Source organism: Branchiostoma floridae, chromosome 9, assembly GCF_000003815.2.
Source record: "Branchiostoma floridae strain S238N-H82 chromosome 9, Bfl_VNyyK, whole genome shotgun sequence".
In the NCBI taxonomy this organism is placed as follows: Eukaryota; Metazoa; Chordata; class Leptocardii; order Amphioxiformes; family Branchiostomatidae; genus Branchiostoma; species Branchiostoma floridae.
The window spans coordinates 17,320,652-17,327,481 of NC_049987.1; the positions used below are offsets into that span (position 1 = coordinate 17,320,652).

General features: G+C 39.9%; 1 protein-coding gene and 1 long non-coding RNA gene across 2 annotated transcripts in view; both read right to left on the reverse strand.

Annotated features, from left to right (window-relative positions):
• The window catches only part of LOC118423284, a 30,848-nt gene extending 25,525 nt beyond the window's left edge, over positions 1-5,323 (reverse strand). Inside the window, exon 1 of the mRNA XM_035831375.1 lies at positions 5,270-5,323. The gene's annotated coding sequence lies outside the window, so the exon portion shown is untranslated. The remainder of the gene's footprint in view (positions 1-5,269) is intronic.
• A 21-nt stretch (positions 5,324-5,344) lies between these two features.
• Positions 5,345-6,830, reverse strand: part of LOC118423354 — a 5,241-nt gene continuing 3,755 nt past the window's right edge. Inside the window, exons 3-4 of the long non-coding RNA XR_004832039.1 lie at positions 6,085-6,200; positions 5,345-5,446 (exon numbers count right to left, since the gene is read on the reverse strand). This is a non-coding gene — a long non-coding RNA (uncharacterized LOC118423354). The remainder of the gene's footprint in view (positions 5,447-6,084; positions 6,201-6,830) is intronic.

Sequence of the window (6,830 nt, forward strand, 5' to 3'; positions counted from 1 at the left end):
GTACGCGGAGTGAATATAACAACTATATCCACATAGCATGGCTTTTTATGATAAAATATGCGCAATCGTTCTCGACATAATCTATTTCTTCTTGTGAAATTTTATAATATAAATGTGATATGGATATTCTAGGGAATGTTATAACCGCATTGACACGTACAGGAATATAGCTAAGCATAGATAGGTGTCATCAATATTCATAGTCTCCAATGAACCAAAACGATAGGAATTTCGTGGAACAGACCGCAAAAGGCATAAACCGATCACAGTTTACTTTTTGTTCATATTCGCACTGACGGTACTTGAATTTTCGTTACTTTTCGTTCCTTTTCGCACTTTCGGTACTTTCCTTTTCGTTCCTTTTCGTTCCTTTTCGCAATTTCGCTACCGAAAGTGCGAAAAGGAACGAAGTATGAAGCAAATTCAAATAAAATCGATGGTAATATTAGGAAAAGGTAAACTGTGATCGGCAAATGCATTTTGCGGCTTGTTCCACGAAATTCCTATAGCAATGGTTCAATGGAGGAATGAATATTGATGAGACCTATCTATGCATATCTATGTTCATGTACGTGTTAATGTGGTTATAACATTCCTTAGAATATCCATATTACATTTATATTATAAAATTTCACAAGAAGAAATAGATTATGTCGAGAACGATTGCGCATATTTTATCATAAAAAGCCATGCTATGTGGATATAGTTGTTATTTTCACTCCGCGTACCGTAGGTACGCTTCGAGTGAAAATATTGTTTTCATACTGTTTCTTCTTTCTTTCTTTCTTTCTTTCTTTCTTTCTCCTGTCGCGACCTTTAAAGTGATTCCTCTCCGTCGTTCCTGGACCAAATGGCCTGAAATTTGGCACAAGGGTACAGTGGGCCAATACCCAGACCCGTTTTTCTCATTTTTTTGATAGATACCTTTACAATGATTTTAGGGATGTTTTAAGGTCATTTTCTGGCCCGGCTGTATATTCATGTCTCCCGTGCCCAGGTATTACGTCCAGATGACTTGAAAGTTGGTATGATACTGCGTGAGATACTTATTAAAAGGACCCCGGTATTATTTTTGGCCAAACGTCACTTCAAAATCATTTAAAAGCCAATTTGGCGGGGTATCTACGCATATTTTCACCGAGCTCGCGTTTCGCGCGTGTAACCATATTTGGTCACGTTTGCACGTGCCCCCGTTGCACCATATATGGTTATGGACGTTTCCGCGCGTGACGTAAGCTGTTTACCTGCAGCTGTGCATTGTGGCTAATTGAATTTAGAAGGGAACCAATATGCGCCCGACACTTAGCGGAAGCGATGACCTGATTGGTCAGCTCGGGTACGGCCAACGAGGAAGGGTTTTTCAACTTAGCGGCTGGGAGTACATATATGTCGCCGGGAAGAAGTCCGTTAAAAGTAAGTGAAAAATTGTACTGTTTATCTTAAAATTGGCAACAATACACAAACGCAGTAACAAATTTGGGCAACTTGTCGTCGTTATTGTGTAGTTTTTGTTTGATTTACCCACGTTTAGAGTGTCTGGATAAGCGATACCGTAGCGTCAGAATGCCGCGGTAAGTGGGAGCGCATGCATGGAATATTGTTGCGCTTTGCAGTGACTGATGAGACAGTACTAGTATTGTATCATCAAGCTTTATTGACACGACAAAAAGTACAGTCAATTTTGTATGGCCAACTTTAAACTGCAACGAAAAAAGAAAGAATACAGAGTATATCTTACAATTCTACTAATTAAACATTATGATATGATTCTACTAATTATCGGTGAAAAGTGTACAGTAGTTCTCTTCCATAGTAACGTTATATGATAGTACAGATTTTCAAGGGCAAATCTACTAGTACAAACGTTACACTATGTTGTGAATTGTCCATTCAGGTTGGTTGTACAAGAATATATGTAATCAGGTATGGCTTTTTTTCTAATCAACAAACAAAAAGGATCTTCCTTTTACTCTGGGTGGCAGTACATGAAATTACACAAAGGAAATACTAATTATTGTATTCTAATTTCTATTCTATTTTCTACTGGATGAAGATGAAACACCAACAGGACTGTTGTGCAGACTGGTGGGGTTGTGCCTTGATAGAAAGTGTCAATTTTGCAGTGCTAAATTCATTATTGGTCGGGTGCTCGAACTCAACTAATTCCACAAAGTCTGGCCTGTCAGAGAACACAATAGTCAACTGGCTACAAAGGTGGCATCAACAGACACCAAGGAGAGGATAGCAAAGTCACCTACAAGAAGTGTTACTGTGACAGAAACACCAGCTTTATGTATGATTAGGCTATTTGGGACAATATTGTAACTATTAAACTAAGTGACAATTAGAGATATTATTATACCAACCATGAGTTCAAACATTGTATTTCATGACAGACATGAATAAGTTTTTATGACTTTTCAGACACCACGTCATAGTATATGCTGTGTAATTTAGTAATGCACTGTACTACAAACCGTTATCAGAATAATTAGATAATCATAAACTGATTAGGTTATGTGGAAAATAAATGGGACGTTAAGTTTATAACAGACGTATAATAACTGCAATTGCTGCATCCTTTTTTCAGACAAAAAGCATGCAAAACATTTAGATATGCAAAACAGACTCCGTGCAAACATGCAGTCGCTAATTAGCTTTGTTCATCAATATAATGTATTAGCTGATTAACTCTAAGTATAAAAACAGAATGCGATCCTTTTTGTCTGAATACAATGTGCATAAATTTATGTGTATTTGTAATGGTAATGTAATTGCAGTGCAGCCATGATATCCAATTGGATTTTTTTTTAAATTGCACTTCGCAAGAAACGGCTAATAAGCATATCTTGGTAAAGAGTTAAAAGTGTAGTACAGTTTGTTTGGAGAGGTCTGCTTGTATGAAGATTAGTTATGCTTGTGACAACCTTAAATAAGTGCAGTAATTGCCCTTGCCTTGTGTAAATAAGCAGGAAAACTTTAATCATAACCACGCTATTGTCTGCTGTGGGTACGTAATACCAACGTTTAGGGTCGCATAACGTGTTGCATCTGTAGAAAATTTCCGTTTGTGACATAATTTTTTTTTTCTTGAAGTAAAACGGTGCTTGCTTTGTTAATGTGTGAAACATTAGCATGCTGTGTGCGTGTTGTAATAAAGAAATAAAAGTTTGATTACCGTACAGTACTCACATTGGATTTTTCAAGTTCAATTTTGGAAAAGTCCATTTTTGCATAAAGGGGAGAGCGGAGTGAAAATAGCTGAATTTGCTCCTAAGCAAATACCGGCCTTTCTAGTTAAAAAAATGCAATGATAGCAAAGTTACAAGTATATGTATTGCACAATTTGTAAGAACTTGACCTTAGAGAAATATAGGTCGCATGTTCGAACCCAGGGAAGTCGACGATCGGAAGTTCGAGCCCAGCATGTTGGGAATTATTTTTCCTTCCTTTTTTTTCACACTTTCATTAATATTAATACAACGCCTTAAATTTGTTTTGCAACCAGGACATCTAAACCCGGCATTGGGATTTTTTATCATCAGCGAGGGCCTGATGTCGGTCGCAAGAGGCAGAAATTTATTTGTATTGAATATGACGGAAAATTGTTGACAGAAATTGTATTTACCAATATCCTTTGCACAAATTCCTCACGTTGGCACCTTTCTTCCCGCCAAAATGATGAATACTCATGGTACAACTTGATGAAATCTCTTTGGTACAATGTATATATGTCTCTCCTTTTACAGCTTTTCTTTCGTTGTGAACGAGCGAGAAGATATGTCTCCAGTCTCCAGAAAACCATGTTGTTGGCCCTGTTAAAAGGAGCTGTCATGCTCGTGGGGCAGCAGTTTATTAGCATATCTTTCCTGACCGGATTTCGCGGGTCATTTGCATGCGGCGCTCCCCTCTAGGGAGAATAAAAGCCACCCAAATACAACAACAACGTTACAATCTTGCCTCATCCTGAAAATGTATAATAATCGATATTCATCTACCACCCAATGAATTTTAGTCCTTACTTTCTTATCTCAGTTCCGTTTCTTTGTATTTCGCAGATCTTCAAAGAATAATTTAGCCACACAAAAACAACAGCCTGAAACAGCGCTGTAAAAATTTGATAATGTCAAATTCTCGGTAAAATGAAACACGTTTCATAGGCTTCTAACGCCCGCAGTACCGATTCCTTATATTCTCATTGATTTTATTTAAGTTTGCTTCATTCGGTACTTTCCTTTTCGTTCCTTTTCGTTCCTTTTCGTTCCTTTTCGTTCCTTTTCGTTCCTTTTCGTTCCTTTTCGTTCCTTTTCGTTCCTTTTCGTTCCTTTTCGTTCCTTTTCGTTCCTTTTCGTTCCTTTTCGTTCCTTTTCGTTCCTTTTCGCACTTTCGGTACACCGCGTGGAAGGGCGGTTACCAGCTATACAAAAACAAGAGCTGGTCGGGAATAGCAAGAAGGTGAAAACACCACCTGGCGATTCAAAATTAAAATGCACTAATGTCATCGCTCGCGGCAGTCACACTATCCAAGACGACTGCTCGCGCCGAGATGCTAATGGTACAGAGCTAGGGGTGGGTACCGGTACAGAAACTTCAGGTCCAGGTCCGGTTCAGGTCCAGAGGATCAGGTCCAGGTCCGGACCTGAACCTGGACCTGATTCAGTATGACTCATACCAATGGTCCATTTTTATTGCAAATAAATCAGTTTGGTGGAGTATTAGACTCACACTGGCGTTTTAAAATCCTACAACGCCAACTGCACCTGTACGATTGACTGTAAAACTTGGTAGACATGACTATAAACTATAATCTGCTTCGCTCTTGTTATTTTCTTCCACCTGAAAGCGCCAAAACGTGCGAATGTCTGTTTAAATAATCTGTTAATTTTCTAAAAGGTCCAACATCCGGTCCGCCTACTTTTTTCAGGTCCGGTTTTTCTGGACCGGCCCAATAAGAAAAACCGGTTTTGTACCGGTACACTGTACCGATACCCAGCCCTATACTAAGCCGCTCCGCACAGCAGGAGTGCTGCAGAAACTGTGGGTTTTCACTTCTAGGTTGTAAATTGGCCCAGTTCGTAATGTCTTTTCGTAATGTTCAGCTGTAAGACAAATGTAAAACGAAAGACATTCCGAATAATTGGTAGTGAGCTATATGCATGATCGGAGAGATCTCCCAACACAAACTACATAACGTCTTGGCAATGCACACGAGGAGTCACAAACGATTCAAAGCTTCACTATATACACATATCAGACTTTTCTGCCTTACCTTTTTCAAATATCTTATCGACTGTTTCCTCTACCACCTCTTTTTCCAGGCTTCTGGCCGTGACCTCAACCTCCTGTTTCACACTTTGCGCCATGATGTCCGGTCCCATGTTCTCCATGCCGCCCAGTTGTTTTATTGTGTCGGTCAGTTTTCCTGCACCAGAGCTCCCTCCTGATACTGTACATAGTGAGATAGAATAGCAGAAACATTAAACAGCGTTAATAGAACCGGCGTTACACTGATAATGACATTCGGTTCAGTTCAGTTCATCCGATCTCCAGAAGGTCACCAAATTGTAATATTGCCATAGAATGGTGCTTATTTTCCCCTGAAAATCCACCCGGTGATATTACATAGGTATATAGACCTCCCAGACTCGTGGTGAGGGCTATGTTTCCTGATTTTGACGAGGGCTTAAATGACTGCGAGATTGTCCCTTTACACAATTGCAGATGATACATTCATTCTCTCATACCAGGTCCGCCGCTTGATTGTACGATGAGACAGACGGCCGTGCCGTACCGGACTGCGGTACGTCATTTAGCTGCGCGAGCCGTAACCGACCAATCAAGTTGGCGCTACGGTGCGAGAGTCACGCGATTGGCTGATAACTTCCACTCCATCAACAAGAGGCTAAGGGTCTTATTGGCTGACGCAGTAAGACGGACGGATTACAGGCCGATACGCCAGGGCTGCTGCTTGACATATACAGGTGCCCGGCCTGACATAATTGAATATCCGGAAAATAGAGGGTTCCAAAGTCAGCAGGAGACAAAGCAGTGTATCAAACCAGTGAAAAGGGGGAGGCGACTTACATTAAATTTCCCAGCAAGATTCCCAATGGCAAGGAGAAAACGTTTGCCCTTGACGTAAGCAGGGGGGTCTTCAGCAGTTGCTGCTTGAAGGGCATCTTGGAGTTCATTTGACAATGCTGGAAAAAAGAATGGAGTGAAAAAACATAATCAGCTTGTTTCTCTACTTCTCTATAGATTATTACGTTATTACATATTGGTATTCATTCGCTTGTTATCGAACATTCAAGTGCACATTGTTGCCATAAGGTCGCCTTATCGGATTTGGAAGCAAGTTAGTACATGACATTGTACATCCTGTGCAATATGGCAAGGTATCAATTGAATACATGGGAGCTTTTTGATTCCAAAAAGACAACCGTGTTTGATACATTTTACTCAATGACATATCATAATCATATATAAGTCACTCTGTCCGCCAATCTACTAGTACCAAGTATACAAGTACTGTTTATGGTTTGTGTACATTTACACGCAGTAAGATAAACCGTGGGTTAAGGGTCCCATACAAAACACGTCTTGACATGTATCTAGCATTACAATAGACTGTTTTCAAGTTAAAGTTCATAGTTGGTGTCGCGCATGTGTAGTTCGAACGTTGAACCGGCTTATTTTAATTATCGTTCGTAACATTGACGTCTGGTCATGATTGGTGTCATTATAATTAATCAACCAGATTGTTAGGAGTCATACACTTAATCTCCAAGCAGACCATGCGGTGGTCTAAGATAGAATCATGAGCTTGGGAA